Genomic DNA, 19,587 nt, shown 5'->3' with positions numbered 1-19,587 from the left:
ATTTCTGCCTAAAGTGATCTCTGAAATGTCCATTAATCAAGCCATTGAATTGCCAGTTTTATTTCCCAATCATTCAAACAAAGGAGAGTATTGCCTACATACCCTAGATCTACACAGGCAAGTCCATTTTTACTTAAACAGGACTAAACCCTTTCATAAATCTGACCAGTTATTTTTGGCCTTTTCTGGACCTAGATTAGGATCTGCTGTTGCTAATGTCACATTAGATAGATGGTTGAAGGACTGTGTGACCTTTATTTATACACAACGTAATATCTCGTTGCCTACTACCATGAAAGCTCATTCAACAAGGTCGGTGGCAACTTCTGCTGCCTTCCATGCCAGAGCTTCTTTACATGACATCTGTGCAGCTGCAACTTGGGCTACACCTCATACCTTCATCAATCATTACAAATTGGATTTGGCCTCCAGGGGAAGAGCATCTTTCGGTTCTATGGTGCTCAGGAATGTCCTTCCATGAGAGCCTCCCAGGAATAGAGGTAGCTGGGGACTCTGTCCCATGCGTAAGGAATGAACGAGGATTAACAATATCAGATAAAGAAGTTATGTCTTACCATAATGTTCCATCTGTATTGTTGATCCTCGTTCAGTCATTACGACCCTTCCTCCTTCCCCATCCTGTGGTTTCTAGTGGATCTCACCATCCGGTTCTCTTAGGTTATTTGACCAGAGGTAACCTCTACCTTCTTTGACTTGCAAACTCAATCTGAGGTAACAGGGAGAAGGGGGATTGTGGGTAAGAGTTTAGCTCAAGAGTTTGAAGCTGACGCAAGCTTGGAAAATGGCTGGCTCTGTTCCAAGCTTGGAACCGATACCCATGCCTAATGACTGAACGAGGATCAACAATACAGATGGAACGTTATGGTAAGACATAACTTCTTTTTCTGTCCTTTTTGATCCTTTCCCCCTTTGAACCTGCATCATCAGGTGATTTAATGTGGAAAACAAGTATGTTGATTGCCATCACTTCTGCTAGAAGAGTTTCAGAACTGCAAGCATTATCGATCAAGCTACCATATATGCTTTTTCACAAAGACAGTGTATCCCTTTGGACAAATCCATCCTTCCTGCCAAAAGTATGCTCTGAGTCTAACCTAAATCAGTCCATAGAGTTACCTGTTTTTTCCCAAACCATGGCAACAAGGCAGACTATAAGTTTCACCAACTGGATATACATAGAAAAAAACAAAAAAAAAACAAAAAGGTAGGTTCCACAAATGTATCCAAGGTAGAGGGCTTCGGAAATAAGTGTGGCAATTCAAACAGTATATTCGTAAGAATAAACCTCAAGTAGAGTAATCCACATAAGTCCTCGTAGGATCAAATAGTTTATTACACACAAGACTAAACAAAGCGAATAACATAAAACAAGTAACGTCAAAGTCTTCCTCAAGTGTGGTCATCCTGGCCGCCCTAACCAGTTGGCCTTTCACCACTGATTTCTTCTGGTGGCTAGGGTGGGAACTGGAAAAGTGTAAATATGTGTTGGAGAACGTGTTTTTCCTATGAATTTTAGATGTGTAGTGCCCTTGATGTTTACTTAGGACAATGTCCAAAAAACAGATGTTGTTTACTTGGAAGTTCATAGTGGACTTGAGGAACCCTGTTGTAGAATTAAGAAATTTAACGAGTTCCTCAGCTGATGTCTCATCCCCTTTGAATAAAATGAAGATGTCGTCCAGGTATCTTTTGTACATAAAAATATGTTGTTTCCAAACACTGTTCAACACACAAGATGTCTCCCAGTGGGCCATAACTAAATTTGCAAAGCTTGCGCCCACTGGGGACCCCATAGCTACACCTATTTTCTGTAAGAACAACTTATCCTCAAAAGAAACATAGTTGTTCTTCAGAATGATATCCAGGAGTTGTTCAACTAGGTTACATTGGTCGCTAGTAGCTCCCTTTGACCCTATAAATTCTACAACCCACTGGATACCCAAGTCCTGGGGGATACTAGAATAGAGGTCACACACATCCACTGTCAGGAAGTTAAGGGAACTGTCAAACACCACTTTCTGTATACTCTCAAGAAAAGACCATGAGTCCCTTAATATTTGAGTTTCCTTCTCCACATATTTTTTAAGGATTGAATCAACCAATTTGGCAGCAGGGTAAGTTATTGATTGGCTTTGCAAATTTAGTTATGGCCCACTGGGAGACATCTTGTGTGTTGAACAGTGTTTGGAAACAACATATTTTTATGTACAAAAGATACCTGGACGACATCTTCATTTTATTCAAAGGGGATGAGACATCAGCTGAGGAACTCGTTAAATTTCTTAATTCTACAACAGGGTTCCTCAAGTCCACTATGAACTTCCAAGTAAACAACATCTGTTTTTTGGACATTGTCCTAAGTAAACATCAAGGGCACTACACATCTAAAATTCATAGGAAAAACACGTTCTCCAACACATATTTACACTTTTCCAGTTCCCACCCTAGCCACCAGAAGAAATCAGTGGTGAAAGGCCAACTGGTTAGGGCGGCCAGGATGACCACACTTGAGGAAGACTTTGACGTTACTTGTTTTACGTTATTCGCTTTGTTTAGTCTTGCGTGTAATAAACTATTTGATCCTACGAGGACTTATGTGGATTACTCTACTTGAGGTTTATTCTTACGAATATACTGTTTGAATTACCACACTTATTTCCGAAGCCCTCTACCTTGGATACATTTGTGGAACCTACCCTTTTGTTTTTTGTTGTTTTTGCTACGTACTCAGTCCTTTGGTTCTTGGATATACATAGACACTTACGTTTCTGCTTAGATAGGACAAAGGACTTTAGGAAATCTGATCAGTTATTTGTGTCATTTTCAGAAGCAAAGAAAGATGCCCCTATATCTAAGGTCGCACTTTCAAAATGGCTCTCAGATTATATTACTTTTATATATAATTCTAATAACAAAGTTCTCCCCTTTAAAGTCAAAGTTCATTCTACAAGAGTCATGGCAACCTCTTCTGCTTTTCAAGCTAGACTGCCACTTGATAGCATTTGTGCTGCTGCAACTTGGGTAATGCCTCATACCTTTATCACTCATTACAAAGACAATTTGGCCTCCAGGGACAGGGCTTCCTTTGGGTCCACTGTCCTGAAAAATATACTCCTGTGAGCCACCCAAGAAATATGGTGCTAGGGATGCTGTTGCAACTAATAAGAATGAAGATGAGATAGGACAACATAACATAAAGAAGTTATGTACTCACCATACCGTTCCATGTTTGTTGTCCATCTCACCTTCATTCTTACATCCCATGCTCCTTCCCCTTCCCTATGGCTCCTGGAGAACAAAGAGGATGTTCATCGTGTTACCCTGCTGCAGTCATCACACTTGGGTTATCCTGCCATCAGGCAGTACCGCAGTCGGCCCGAGTTCCAAAGTCTTGGTCCTGCGTCGGTTGCTGTCGCTTCTTCCCTGACGTCAGTGCGCCAGGGGTATATAACAGGCATCCGACGCCATTTTCTTCAGTCTTTCTTGCCGAGCGGTGCCCAAAGCAGAAGCAGTTCGCAAGTGCCGGTCGGCTGACACCTGAGATTTTCGAATCGAATTTCAGTCCGAAGTCCTCAGTAAAGCTAAGTACCCCATTGGGGAACCTTTTCTTGCCTCAGTCTGATGTCAGAAAAAGTTAACAATTGCATTTCTTGTGGGAAGCAAATACCTCATAAGGACTTCCATTCTTATTGTATTCCTTGCCTGGGCCCAGACCATGACGTCACAGGTTGTCGGTTTTGTGCTAGGTTTAATAAACTAACTATCCAACGCCGTTTTGACTTCGCACGACATTACTTTGGTAGGAAATTTAATTATATCATGCCGTCGGAGCAGCCGATGACCGGCATGCATAAAAAACGCAAGGATAAGGACAGGCAGCCTAGGAATAAGCCAGATTCTAAGGCCACCTTCGGTTGCTGAAGGTGTCTTCAGACTGACTACACTCACCATTAAATCTTATGCTAAGCTTAAAACTCCATTAAAACCAAAAAAGACTGTACATCAGTCTACAGTTCAAGGCCCCATGCCTAAGAAACAGATGCTTAAGATGGCTGAAGATTTGATTACCCTAATCAGGGGTTCCCATCCCCTTCCAGATAAAAGACCAAGACAAGAGGAAGATTATACTTCCTCTGACCAGGTTTCAATTTCCTCAGATTCTTCTGAGGAACAGGATTACACTTTTCCCCCTTATGAAGACTCTGATGCTGAAGACTCTGTTCCCTCAGCATCTCCCCCTGAAGACTACTCCTTTGGGGAGACCTTACATACCATGAGGGAGCATTTCCACTGGGAAGGCCAGGACTACTCTGGTTCTAAAAAAAGGCTCCGAGAGTTCCTTTTACTACCCCAGCACAGACCACTTGCTATCCCTCCAGTTTTAGACATTGTGGATGATGTTTATTTGGAGTCTAGTCTAAATCCAGACTCTCTACCTCCTGCTCCAGCCAAACCAGACAGGTACTACAGAGTACCTGACTCACACAAATTCCTTTATAAAAGCCCTGTGGCAGACACAGAAACAATTTCCCAGGGTCCCAAAGGGGCTAAAGCTTCTATGGCTAAAAATCCTGTGCCTTCTGAAAGGGATTCCAGAGCCCTTGATAGATGGGGAAAAAAGATATACACCTCAGCTACTCTGGCTATGAGAGCATTAAATTGTCAGTTTCCCATGCTGAAATATCAGCAATTCCTAATGTCTCAATTAAAACAAAAAATGAGCACACTTTCTGAACAGTCTGAATTCAAGGAAATGCAGGATCTGTTGCATGCAGCTGAACAGGTGGGCAAACATACTTTACAATGTGGATTTGATTTATTGGAAGCTTCCCGAAGAGCAGCTGTTACTGGGTCTGTTATACGTAGACATGCTTGGTTAAAAGAACAAACCCTACCTGATCATGTTAAAGCAAAATTATTGGATGCACCTTTACAGCAGGATGTATTATTTGGTGTCAAAGCAGAAGAGGTTTTAAAGAAAATGGAGGATAAGGCAAAGTCTAAGCAGACGGTCAAGGATTTTTTTATAGGTACAACCCCCTCGTTTCAGCAGAAATCGGCCAACAAAAAAATGGTCCTTTCCAGCTTCTGACAGATCACAGAGGGGCAAATACAGACGCCCAAGGGGCAGAGGTCAGTCACAAGGCCCTTACAAACCTCGCCAATGGGGTACTGCTACCCAGAAAGGTGGAGAAGACAGGCCCCAAGCTAGCAGAAGACAAACACAATGACTCAGTTCTCAAACTACCAAGCAAATCTCTCTTGGGAGGAAAATTAGCACTTTTTGCAGACAACTGGCACATCATCACAAAAGACAAATGGGTCCTAAACATTGTTTCACAAGGATACAGATTCCACTTTCATACCTTGCCAAGGATAAAAGGAATGCCAAACCTGCCACCAAATCAATGGGCAGAGGCACAAAAACAAATTACAGCTCTCATTGACATGATAGCCATTCAACAGGTACCTACACAGGAGCAAAGACAAGGATTTTACTCAAGACTCTTTCTAGTTCCAAGAAAAGACAAAGCATGGAGACCCATTCAGGATCTTTCACTTCTGAACACCTATCTGCAAGTACCAAAATTCAAGATGCTAACACTACAGCAGCTTCTTCCCATGCTGGGCAAGAATGCTTGGCTAGTAACGTTGGACCTCAAGGAGGCATACCTGCATGTCCCTATCTGACAAAATTGCAGAAGATACCTCCTCTTCATTGCAGGTTCAACCCATTATCAATTCTCTGCACTGCCCTTTGCCTTATCTACTGCACCCAGGGTCTTCACAAAATGCCTGGCACCAGTAATTGCATACTGCAGACAAAGAGGAATTCAAATATACCCATACCCGGATGACTGCCTTATTCAAGCAGAAAGCAAGGACATTCTTTTAAAGCATCTGGCATTTGTCAAACACCTTCTAAGTTGCCTAGGGTACACAGTAAACGAAAAGAAATCAAAACTAGTGCCCTCACAAAACATAATATTCCTGGGTGCCAGCTTGAATACAACGGCCCAGATGGCTTATCTCACACCAGACAAGCAACAACAGCAGACTCAATACTTCAAAATAATGGCAACAAAGACCCAACTCTGCAAGAAAAATTCTGCAGGCCTTGGGATTCATGGCATCTTGCATACTACTAATACCATTTGCAAAACTGCATATGAGGAAACTACAATGGTACCTGAAAAGCGTATGGACTCAGCACAGCCACAGCTTGGAAACAACGATACCACTCATTCCCTGCCTTCAACAGGAGTTTCTATGGTGGGCACAGGCATGTCACCTCAACAAGGGTAAGCCTTTCACCTTACCCACAGCCAGGCAAACTATGACAACAGATGCATCAAACTGTGCCTGGGGAGCACACATGGCAGGACAGTGCATTCAGGGCAAATGGACTACAGATCAAAGGCATCTGCATATCAATCAAAAAGAAATGCTAGCAGTACAGAATGCCCTAACAGCTTTCAAGGACCTCTTACACCCAGGACAGCTAATAATAAAGACGGGCAATACCACAGTAATGTGGTACATAAGCAAGGGGGCACACATTCCTACCCTCTATGCAGGCAAGCAATGACCTTGTGGAACACAGCGCTGTCTTACCAAGTTCAATTACAAGCACAATTCCTGCCAGGAAAGAAAAACACATTGGCAGACGACCTAAGCAGAAACATCACGGATCCCCATGAGTGGAAAGTAGATCCACAAGTATTTGCAATGATAACTCAAAAATGTGGACGCCCAGACATTAGATCTGTTTGCCAACCCCCAAAACTACCAACTACAAAAATTTTGCACAAGGACATTCCATCCACAAGCTTGGAAAGTGGACGCCCTCTCTTTCAGTTGGAAAACATTAACAGTGTATGCCTTTCCTCCACTGCCTCTTCTAGCAAAGGTACTGCTGAAAGTCAGATCGGAGAGGCCACAAATGATACTCATTGCACCAGACTGGCCACGCCAACACTGGTATCCAATTCTAAGGAACATGGCCCACGGCCCACTATGGATTTTACCACAAATTCCTCACCTGCTCACCCAGCAAGACAATCAGATTCTACACAGCCAGCTCAAGACTTTAAACCTGGCTGTATGGCAAATTACCTAAACAACCAGCCAACACCTCTATCCAAAGCTGTTATGGATGTCATTCTTGAGGCCAGGAGGCCCAGCAGCAGGAAAACCTATTCAGACAAATGGAAAAGATTTTGCCAAAATCCCCTTGATCCAAACATTCCTCAGATTCTACAATATTTAACTGAGATGTTGCACAAAGGACTTTCCTTTTCCTCTATTAAGATCCACGCCTCAGCAATTTCAGCTCATTACAACACGGATCCTCCTTTGTTTTCACATCCACTCCTAAGACAGTACCTCAGAGGGGCTAAGAACATAAGACCGCCCAGGAGAGCACCAACACCTACTTGGGATCTCAACTTTGTTCTGGAAAAGCTTACACTGCCGCCCTTTGAACCAGCTTTTTCAGCTGATTTAAATTTTCTTTCATGGAAAACTGCCCTGCTACTAGCAATAACTTCAGCTAGATGAGTCTCAGAGCTACAGGCAGTAATGGCAGTGGAGCCTTTCCTCATTTTTCATCAAGACAGAGTCTCTCTACGAACTAACCCTTCCTTTATGCCAAAGGTGGTATCCAGTGTGGCCCTAGACCAAACCATTCATTTGCCCACCTTTTTCCCAAATCCCCAGAACAAAGAAGAAAGACTCTTGCACTCTTTGGACACTCACAGGCAATTACATTACTACTTGGATAAAACTAAGGCTTTCAGAAAATCTGACTAGCTCTTTGTAGCCTATGCTCCAGGATCACAAGGAAAAGCTATCTCAAAACAGACCATTTCAAAATGGATAGGACATTGCATGCGTTTCTGCTACACGCATCATGGGAAACCGGTACCTGCTAACATTAGGTCCCACTTCACCAGGGCTACAGCTACATCAGCAGCCTTTCTCAGGGGGGTGCCAGCCAAGGATATTCTGGAAGCTGCAATTTGGAGTTCAGTGCACACCTTCACCAAACACTATCACTTAACTCTATATTCTAAGACTAGAACTGGTTTTGCCACTGCAGTTTTGCAGGGTCTACTAGCTTCTTCTAACCCTGTTTAACACCTCCACCCATCCTTAGCTTTGGGATTCAACCCAAGTGTGATGACTGCAACAGGGTAACACGATGAACATAGTACAGTTTTGTACCTACCATAAATGCAGATGTTCAAGTGTTCACCCTGCTGCAGTCCAGGTTACCCTCCCTCCATCCCCTCTGAACTAGCTGGACTTATCTATACAATTCTATCCTATACTGAAGAAAATGGCGTTGGATGCCTCTTATATACCATTGGCACACTAACGTCAGGGAAGAAGCGACAGCAACCAACGCCGGACCAAGACTTTGGAAATCGGGCTGACTGCGGGGACCACCTGACGGCAGGATAACCTAGAACTAGCATTTGACATTAATGTTTTGAATCTAAGTGGTGAAGAATTAAGTGAGGATGCAGTTTCTGTTTTGAAACGTGATTTTTCTTTTATTCCATCCAACACTGTTAATGTTGCAAGGCTGATTGTAGATTTTAGGTTGTATTTAAGGAAATTTAACTTAAAATTTATCTTTGACAATACTTCAGTTGTTGACAGGGAATCAGTCAGTTTCAAGAAAAAACGTCCGTACAATCCAGCCTTAAATCCCACTATACAGGTGTTTGGTACACTCTGTGAACAACAGTTAAGACACCTAAGGGGAGACACTTATGTTTCCAACTTATCCCAAGGTGAAAGAAGGGCTCTTAGTGATCTAAGTAAAAATAATGAGCTTAGAGTTATGAAAGCAGATAAGGGGGGGTTCAATAGTGGTTATGAAAACAAGGAAGTATGAAGAAGCCATTTTGGCTTTATTAAACAACGATTGTTATAAGGTCGTTAACAGTGATTTTATCAAAAGCTGTTTTCTGAAACTTGATACAATGTTATTCAATTTGTTTTGTGAAGAATGTTTTGATTTTGATACTTATGAATATTTACAAGTCAAGTATCCCAAGATGTCTGTACTTTTTGGCATACCAAAGGTACATAAAGATCGTATCAACCCCCCCCGCCTTACAGACCTATAGTGTCTGCTGCTTACTCTAAGACTGAGCCTATTTCTATTTGACTGGATAGTTTACTTAATCCAGTAGTACAAGAGTCTAGATTTTACCTGCGTGACTCCTGGCACTTATTAGAATTACTTAGTGAAGTTGAGACTTTTGATGATTTTTGATGTCACTTCATTGTACAGCAGCATTATTCAAGAAATTGGGTTAGAATATCTAAGGGAGTATTTAACACAATTCACATCTTTTGAAAATAACATCGCTAGTACAGTTTGTACTTTGATGGAATTGATTCTAACCAATAATTTTTTCAAATTTGGTAATAGTTTTTTTCAACAGACATCTGGAGTTGCAATGGGGTCAAGGGTAGCCCCTTCATTTGCCAGTTTGGTTATGGCCAGTTGGGAATTAAAACATCTATACATTCCCCCTTATTTGGACAACATTCTGTTTTATAGATGTTACATTGATGATTTGATCTTTCTTTGGACGGGGGATCGGGCTAGTTTCTTGGCTTTTGTTGAGCACCTAAATCATACCACTGATTTTTTAATATTTACAGCTGGAGATTTTGGTAAGTCCATTGATTTTTTTGGATGTACACTTGATATGACATTCTATCCCAATGTTTTGTAAGTCAGAATTTTAGAAAGACCACTTTTGTAAACCAATATTTACATAAAGAAAGTCTGCATCTCAGTCGCATGAAAAGTGGGGTTGTTAAAGGCCAGTTCATATGCCTTAGTAGGTTGACCAGTGAACAATCAGTTGTTGGCATTGAAGTACAGAAACTCACACAGTTTTTTGTACAAAGGGGCTATGATTCAAGTTGGCTTAGTAAAATAGTTAAGGAAGTTTTAGGGCTCAGAGATACCTCAGCTTGTCCTATTTTGAAAATTAGAGACAGAGAGAGGAACACTGACTTGATTGATCCACACAGAAATGCTAGTAATTTTTCCCTTGCCTTTCCTATTCCTATTTGTAATCAGATGGCACATATTAAAAGTATTATTTTGGATTATTGGAAAGTTATGATGGGGGAATACAGAATTAGTCAAAACTGTGGGGGACAAACCAGTCTTTACTTACAAAAAGAGTATTAATGTCAAGTCAATATTAAAAAAACAACAAAAGTGTAGATGTTAAGTTGTCAATCTCGCCTTCATTCTTGCTTGATGGGTTCGGAGCTGATCCCTCGGCTCCGACTGCACTGCTTTAGCTCGAGAACTCCTTTTACCAGCTCGAGGCAGCCCCATATCCCATGATGCAAGGCAGGAAGTACCCAGATCTCGTTGCCGCTTGGGAGGTCTTCTCTTTGCCAGCTCCTGGTAAGTTGTTCACATTTGTGATATTTAAGCCCCTTTTTTAGTTTAAACTAATTTTTGATAGTTTAATTTTAAAATTAACCTTTTTCTGACAGAAATCCCTGTCTCTTTTAATTTTTAGTCAGTCAATTTTCCCTATCCCATCCCCCCCCTGTTAGGGTGTGTGTGTTGGTGTTTTTACTAAATACCTCTTGGTATTAATTTAATTTTTTGACTGGTGTGTGTGTCTGTTGTGTTTAGGCACCATGTCTAAGGAGAGGGTTTCAGGTTTTAAGAAGTGTGACTCGTGCTGTCAGAAGATGTCTCTGACAGACGGTCACACTTCTTGCCTGTACTGTTTGGGCCCTCTTCACCTGCAGGACTCCTGTGCTATTTGTCACTCCTTCAGCCAGAGAGTCCTGCAGGAGAGTAAGTTGATTCTCAGGGGTCTTCTTGGAGGGCTCTCCGGCTAAGTCGGCCCCACAAAATCAACCAAAACTGCCAAAGCCCAGGCTTCTGTTCCTAAGCCTGCGGCCTCGGCTCCGACTTAGAGTCGAGATCGCTCGGCTGGAGCCGATTCTGATCCACAAAGCGCCGATGGCTATCGGTGCGAATCTGCTGACCACTGTGGTGTCGGCTCCGATCGGCTCCGACACACACTTGGCGAGCATCGGTGTCGGCTCGATCGGCTCCGACACCCATGTGGCACAGGCATCGGTGTCGGCTCGATCGGCTCCGACACCGCTGTATCGGCTCGGCTGGAGCCGATACATCGAACGTTCTGCCGGCTCCGAAATCGGTGCCGACAGGATCAGTAGTATCGGCTCCGATGACCCATTCCAGGAAGAGGTCGAGGTCTCCTTCCTTGGAGCCGATACTTTCGGCTCGCCGCCTCTTCTATCGGGCGGAGCCATCAGAGCCGATCTTCAAGGTCATCCAGGTTGTCAGATCATGACCTAGAGAGTGGTCAGTAGATTGCTCAAGTCACAGGTACTGGCCCAAATGCTACACAGTCCGTCTCAGCAGACGACTGTTGGTCCACACCCCGTTACTGTTCCTCCTTCGACTCTACCCCAGAGTTTGGAGTTGGAGTCTTCGGGCATGGTTACTGCTACGGCTGGAGGACGGATACCTCCTTCTGTCCCTTCAGCCCCTACTCTTATCTCCTCTTCCTTAGAGGGATTCGGTGGTCGGGCTTCCATGGTCTCCTCCGAGGGGTGAGTGGCATCGGACCCTTGTCCGAGCCCGCTCTTCCCCTTGGAGCCTCGGCCTTGGTGAGCTCGGCTCCGACATCTGCCTCGGAGACTTCCTTTTCGGTGGCCCTGGGTTCCTAGCTCTTGGAGCGGGTTCTCTCGGACCTGCCTGGGAGGGAGCATTCGAGGTGATGAAGAGTGTACTGGCCACTGGTATCAGTCAGCAGTCTCTTCCGTAGCTCCTCCCTCTATTGTACCTGTTGACATCTCTGCCACTTCTCTTGCTACAGGACCCAGAGATCCTCCACCTCAGGTTTCCCCATTGGGAATTTCCCCTCTTCCGAGGATTCTCCTGATGTTTGGGAGATCCTCCTAGGAAGAGGACTTGTAAGAGGAAGCATGTAGACTCCCCTGAGTCTGTCACTGGATACTGACTTTGATGAGTCAGAGGGATCCCTAGATCCCCTCTGAGGATGTCTCCTTCTCAGACATCCTAGAACTTCTGAAACAGAGGGAAACTGGCCCACCAACAATCCCTCTGAGGATGAGTCAGTATACCTAGAGGCATTTGGATCTCGGCCCTCCACCTCCTGGGTGTCTCCCCCTTATGCAGGTTATTGCACGAAGGCGTGGACAGCTCCTGACTCTGTAGAGCCAGTCCCTAGGAGGCCTTCTAAATTTATCACTGCCCCTAGTGACAAACAATTCCTTACCAAAGGTGTCCCTGCTGATGCCATGGTGGTGGCTGCGGCCACCAAAAGGAACTTGCAGATCCTTCCGTGACCGTCCATCCTCCTAATAAGGACACTAGGACCATGGATAGAGCGGATGTTTTCCTCAGCGACCTTTGCTATGCTCGCTGAATTATCTTTGTCACTTCACCAGACTCCAGAGAGATATCCTGAAGGAGCTGGGAGAAGTAGTTCAGGATCCTACAGCTGCAGGGGCCCAAGAAAAGATTGCCAGCTAGGAACCCTAAATTCCATTGCTAACTCCTCCATGCGGCTAATATCTTATGCTGCGGATGGAGCCAAGAAACGCAGCACAGGTGTGGCTCTTAGACGCCAAGCCTGGATGCGGCTATGTGATTTTCGGATCCCTTTAAGGCGTCCTTCACAAATTCTCCCTTTGATGGGTCAGCTTTGTTTGGCCCTCAGGTGAAGGAGACCTTGACCAGGTGTGAGCAGGACGGCAAGACTCTTTCTGCTGTTGGAGTCCGTTTTCCACCCCTTCTAGGCCTTATCCCAAAGGACAGAAGGGTGGGAAGATGTGGTTCCGTAAATCCCAAGAAGTCACGCCGGATTCACGTGGTCAGTTTACCCCTAGAGGCAGAGGGGTAACAACAACAGGGCTCTAGAGGCAGAGGGGTCCAAGAACCAGGGCAACAGGGAGTCTTTTCCTGAGAAGCCCTTTCAGCATCCCTGAGGTGTTGCCCAGCTGTCCCTCCTTGGAGGCAGTCGGGGGAAGATTATCACTGTACCCAGAAGCCTGGCATTCCCTCACTCAAGACAGATGGGTACAGTCGATCATATCCAAGGGTTACATAATTCCTTTCGAGGAAAGTCCCTTCCACTCAAGTTCCCTTCCAGATGTACCACCCGGTCTAAGGGACATTGCAGAGTTAGAAATCGCAAAACTACTGCAAAAAAGAGCCATTCAGCCAGTTACTATAGACCATTCAGAGCCGGAATCTACTCAAGGTTCTTTTGGTCCCCAAAAGACGGAGACTGGAGACCAATATTGGATCTCAGCAGACTCAACAAGTCTGTCAGGAAGACAAGATTCGAATGGTCACTCTTCAGTCAATTCTGCCCTTCTTACAGAAGGACAACTGGATGTGCTCAATAGATCTTCAGGATGCGTACTATCACATCAAAATTCACAGACGCTCCAGGAGATTTCTCCGCCGGCTGGGGTCCAGTCATTTCCAGTTCAGAGCCCTGCCCTTTGGTCTCACTACAGCCCCGAGAGTGTTCACCAAATGCATGGCAGTGGTCACGGCTCACCTGAGACGTCAAGGATTCCAGGTGTTTCCGTATCTCGACGACTGGCTCCTGTCAGCCACCACCAGGCATCAGCTTATACAAGCCAGGGATTACACAATAGACCTTTGTTCTCATTTGAGCATCTCAGTCAACTTCGAAAAGTCATCCTTATCGCCCTGCCAGTCTATTACCTTCATAGGCAAACTTAAACACTGTTCGGATGTCAGCTACCCTTACAGAACAAAGAGTTTCAGACATTCAGACTCATGTCAGGATCATTCTGGCCAGCAAGAAGGTACAGGCCAGAATGGTTCTAAAGGTATTAGGTCTCATGGCTGCGGCCATTACTCTTCTTCCCTGGCTCGATTCTACATGCCTCCTTCAGTGGATGCTGTTCACACAGTGGTCATACCAGCAACTCCCAATGCGTCACCAGATTCTGGTGACACAAACATGCAAAGAACATCTTGCTTGGTGGATCACATCGTCTCAGGTTCACCAAGGCAGGTGCTTTGTACCTCCGTCCCGATAGCCACTGTCACCACGGATGCCTCCCTGATCGGGTGGGGGTCATTATCAGGGCAGGATGGTTCATGGGACGTGGCAACCGTTCGAGTACCATCTGCACATAAATGTCCTGGAGATGAGAGCAGTGCTTTTAACGTTGCAAGCCCTCAACGACTTTCTTCCCGTAGGGACAATTGCAGTCCACACAGACAACATGTCTGTAGTTTGGTATATCAACAAACAGGGCGGAACCAAGTCCTACCCCTTGTGTCGAAGCGCTCAGACTATGGCAATGGGCGATCTCCTCTCAACGGTTTCTGGTAGCAACGCATATCCCTGGGAAAACCAACATTATAGCGGACAGATTGAGCAGAGCTATTCTCATGCCTCACGAGTGGTCTCTCAAACAATCTATAGCGGAAGAGATTTTTCTGGAATGGGGTCGTCCATGTTGCGATCTTTTGCTACTCCCCAAAACAGCAAATGTCCAGACTTCTTCTGCCTCATCCCTCTTTCAGGACATACCCCTGGGTCGCTCTGACCCAGGTTTGGCCCCAGGGACTTCTTTATGCCTTCCCTCCATTTCCTCTGATCCCTCAGGTGATCCAGAAAGCTACCGTTTTGAGAGCCAAATTGATTCTCATTGCCCCTTACTGGCCTCGACAAGTTTGGTTCCCGTTCCTCCATCGTCACCTTTTGGTGCAGCCGTGGCATCTGGACCCAGTGCCAGATCTACTGATTCACCAATCCGGTCAGCTGCACCGGTCAATCCCTTCTCTCAACCTCACAGCATGGTTGCTCCACTTCCTTCCTTAGCCAGGCTTCCTTTGATCTCTAACCCAGTTAGAGACATCATAGTAGCTTCACTAAAATCCTCTACCAGGAGGATTTATACAAGCAAATGGAGACGTTTCTCTTATTGGGCTAAGGCCCAAAATATTGATCCTTTTACTGCCCCTGTCCAGGCAGTTCTGGACTTCTTAGCAGAGATTTTTCATGCAGGCTCCTCTTCCTCAACAGTCAGAGTTCAGTTGGCTGCTATTTCTAATTTTCATGTCGGGATAGCAGATCATAATATTATGTCCCATAGGCTCTGCAGGGCCTTCTTGAAAGGAATTTTCCTACTAAAGCCTCCAATCAGGAATCCTCCTCCTCAGTGGGATCTAAATTTAGTGCTGACATCCTTGATTCTTCCCCTTCGAGCCAGCTGTTTCTTGTTCCCTGAAATATCTTTCTTGGAAAACTTTATTCCTAGTGGCTATTACATCTGCCAGGAGGGTGTCTGAACTTCATGCTCTTTCGGTTCGACCCCCCTATTTGATTTTTCACAAAGACAGAGTATCTTTGAGAACTAATCCATCATTTTTACCTAAGGTCGCTTCAAAAATAATCTGAATCAATCCATTGATCTCCCGTATTTTTCCTAACTATTCAGATAGAGCTGAACAAAAGCTACATTATCTTGGCGTCCACCGTCAGCTCAGATATTATTTGGACAGAACAAAAATTTAGAAAATCTGATCAACTTTTTGTCTCCTATGGATAATAAAAAGGCCTACCTGTTTCTAAAGTGACTTTGTCCAGATGGCTTTCTTCGGTCATCACTGAAATTTATACGATCAGGGGAAAACAGCTGTGCTCAAAACCTAAAGCACATTCAACTAGGAGTTTAGCTACTTCTACAGCTTTTCAAGCTAGACTACCTTTGGACACTATTTGTGCAGCGGCCACTTGGGCCACTCCTCACACTTTTGTTTCCCATTACAAATTGGACTTGGCCTCCAGGGACAGAGCCAGTTTTGGCTCTACAGTCCTCAAGAGTTTGTTCCATTGAGCCACCCAGGATAGAGGTGCTAGGACGGTCCCATCAAGCAAGAATGAAGGCGAGATTGACAACTTAACATTAAAGTTATGTACCTACCATAACGTTCCATGTTAGTTGTCTTCTCTAGCCTTCTTTCTTGCGACCCTCCCTCCTTCCCCCTGGCCTGGACAGACCTTGTATAAGAAACTGTTATGCTAAAGACCATTCAGACCTGGTCCTTTTTCCATCTGTAAGTTTCTTCTTCCTTTGGGAAGTATGTTATGCTTGGTGTTATTGCCCTTTTGTCAACAAACGAGATCTGGGTACTTCCTGCCTTGCATCATGGGATATGGGGCTGCCTCGAGCTGGTAAAAGGAGTTCTCGAGCTAAAGCAAGTGCCGAGTCGGAGCCGAGGGATCGGCTCCGAACCCATCAAGCAAGAAAGAAGGCGAGAGAAGACAACTAACATGGAACGTTATGGTAGGTACATAACTTCTTATTTCAGTCGCAAGTTCCAACATTTTTAGGTAGTTTTTCATGTGGACGATGTAAATAATGTAGGTTCATTAGTAATGTTTCCTTTATTGAATTCAAACACATTGGTAAGATCTTTTGGGCTAGAGACCGATACACCTGTAACACCACAAATGTTGTTTACTGTGCCAAATGTGACTCATGTGACTGTTTTTATTCGGCAAGACTATTAGAGCCCTTAACAAAATGATCTATGAGCATTGTTTGGCTATAAAAAAGAAAGACATCACCAATGCTTTGGCAGTTCATGCTAGTATTTCTCCCTTTTTTAAGAAGTTTTCCTTTATGTTAGTCAATTCTGATTCATTTACAGGGGATTATAAGACGTTACTTGAATGTCATGAAAGTTTATGGCCAATATCTTTGATAGCTGATCAAACACCAGGCCTTAACGGCACTATCAATATCAAGTGTTTTTTGTTATTAGCAAAGTTTAGATAATTATCATTTTTATAATTTTGTTTGTATGAAATTATCATAATTGAAATATTTTTATATAACAAAACATAGATTTATGCGTATAAATTTATTTATAGGTTCATAGGCTGGTACTAGGCTATCAGCCCTAGGGCCTATACAAGCCTAGCCTTAACAATTCTCTGGCTATTTCTTCCCACACTATTTACTTCCCTGCACCCCTGTCTAGCAGGGCAACTGATGTGATCCCCGGGGTGAATTTCCTTTCTCCCATCCAATCGTCAAGGTTCCTTTTGAAGAGGACCAAAGAGGCACTCTGCTTGACATGTATGGGCAATCTATTCCAGAGTCTGGATCAGGAACCTATCCCTCCAGCATGTTTTGTTTATTGTGATGACAAGGTTTAGATCCCTGGAGCGTGTGGCTCTGAGGGATTGGGATTTCTTTAAGTGTAGCATGTCCAACAGCTCTGGGTTTGACATGGCCTTGTATGTTAAGCAAAGATCGCCTCTGAGTAGACGATATGCGACAGAGTATACCTGGAGTTTTTTTAAGGTGGTCAGCGTAGGGTATCTGCTTTAGGCCTGTGATTCTTTTGGTGAGGTATTTCTGTGGCTTTCCAGTTGTTGCAGATGTCTTGAGAGGTACATACCAAATGGGGCATTGTATTCTATAATGGGTCTAATGAGGGATGAGTACAGTGGGACAATGACCTCCTTTTTTCTGGATGAAAAGCCCTTAGTGATGAGGTGTGCCACATAGAAGGATTTCCTGACTGTTGTGGCGATGTGGTTATCGAAGGTGAGACCACTGTCCACCTGTGTCCCTAAGTCTCTTATCAAACTTTTGGTGTTTAGTGTACTGCCACCTATATGGTAATTCATGGATACATGTTTTTTCCCAAAGGGGATAACTATACATTTCTTGGCATTGAGCTTGAGCCCATGGCTCTGGCACCAAGCATCTGTTTCTGTAAGGCCCTTTTGTAGAGTATCCACATAATTTGGGGATTCAACAATGGCTCCCAGTTTGCAGTCATCTGCAAACTTTGTTATCCAGAGTCCCTTAGTGTTGGCCTGTACTTCAGAGAAGTAGATGCCAAATAAGAGTGGTCCCAGGACCGAACCCTGAGGTACTCCACTTGTCACTTGTCTGGAGCTGGATTTGGAGTCTGCTACTTTTACAGTGTGGGTTCTATCAGCAAGCCAATTAACAACCCATTGGGTGACGTAGGGATTAATGCCCAGCTTAGTAAGTTTATCTAGGATTCCAGTGTGGGGGATGGTGTCAAAGGCCTTGGCAAGGTCTAGATAGGCTGTGTGGACCACCTTACCCTTGTCCATGGCTCTGGAGACTGATTCGAAGAAGTCAGTCAAGTTCAGGAGACAAGATCGGCCCTTCACGAACCCAAACTGGGTGGGGTCCAGTGTTTGAAGGTTGCCAATGTCTTTGTTTATAAGTTCCATGATAATACGCTCCATGGCCTTGCAGATAAGGCTTGTTCAGACTGATGGGACGGTAGTTTCTGGGATCCAAGGTGGATCCCCCCTTGTGGAGTGGGATAACTGTAGCTGTGCGCCACTCAGTGGGCACGAATGATGTATTTTATATATTAAATATTTCATATTTATATTCTTATACTGATTTAATTATTCATTTAGTTTTATATTAATTAATTAAGGTTTGAGTCATGTGATGTTGTGACATGTTATATTTAATTGAATGGAGTGTGTGAGGCAATTTTTCTGATGAAGCTCAGTTGCATTAAAGTGAGTGGAAGCGCTAAGCTGCCGTCTTGTGATTGATTTCATTGTCTCCTGGTTTTGGTATTTCATTTTACTTTTCTTATTTTGTTTGCTTATGCTTTACATAAATGAACATGCCTGTAAACTCGGCTCTTTTTCAGGAGCAGTAGGGAAAAGGAGGCAGAAAGATACTGTGGTGCCTAGATATACCAGCACACAGCATTTATTTTCCATTACCCTTTTATCCTTTTCAGGGATTGGGAGGAGGAGGAGAGGCAGAACCTATAAAGGCAGCTTTTGGGCAAAAGGCATAAAACTAATGCTGGGTGGAATGCAAGTCCATTGTAGTCATGCACACACATTCATATGCACATCACTTAGACATACAAAGGAAATTTTTGAGTATCTCCATTTCATCAACTGGGATGTCTTTGGAATGTAGGAGGAAACCAGAGTATTTGACTGGACATATGAAAGACACGTAGACTGCACTTCAACTGAGAGCCAAACCCCTAGACCAAGTACTGTGAGAAAGCAATGCTAATAACTGCACCACTCTATTTCTAGTTAGCAAATGGGACTTTTTGTGTTACAATACGTAGGTTATTACTTAAGATCTAAAGATCTGCAGATTGGTGCTTAGCTGTGGAAAATGTGAACTAAAGAATGCACATAAACATTTTTGCAACAATGAACTGGAGTATGTTAAGGGAAAGAAGTGAAATGCACATGTTTTAGCGGAAGATACTAGTAAGGTACCCAGGGAATGGAGAGAACTAAGTCTTTAAGATGCAGTCAACTATGGATAGTGATATCCTTAGCTAGCTTGGAGCAGTGCATTCTGCATTTTATATGACAGATTGTGGTATCACAAAAAGCAGCAGAGTCATGGAAAATTATGCTTTCAGTACCTGAAGTTTGTAGATGAACTTGGAAAGGTGACTAAAATAAGTGA

General features: G+C 43.9%; 1 protein-coding gene across 4 annotated transcripts in view; it reads left to right on the top strand.

The window, feature by feature from the left end:
• PLA2G7 (phospholipase A2 group VII) overlaps positions 1-19,587 on the top strand; it is a 1,251,751-nt gene that overhangs the window by 403,759 nt on the left and 828,405 nt on the right. The gene's annotated exons all lie outside the window — the stretch shown is intronic.

The sequence above is a fragment of the Protopterus annectens genome, chromosome 2.part1 (assembly GCF_019279795.1).
Source record: "Protopterus annectens isolate FY-2018-M chromosome 2.part1, PAN1.0, whole genome shotgun sequence".
NCBI classification, from domain to species: Eukaryota; Metazoa; Chordata; order Ceratodontiformes; family Protopteridae; genus Protopterus; species Protopterus annectens.
The sequence above is the reverse complement of the archived record's forward strand: the minus strand, read 5'-3'. Positions and strand labels throughout refer to the sequence as shown.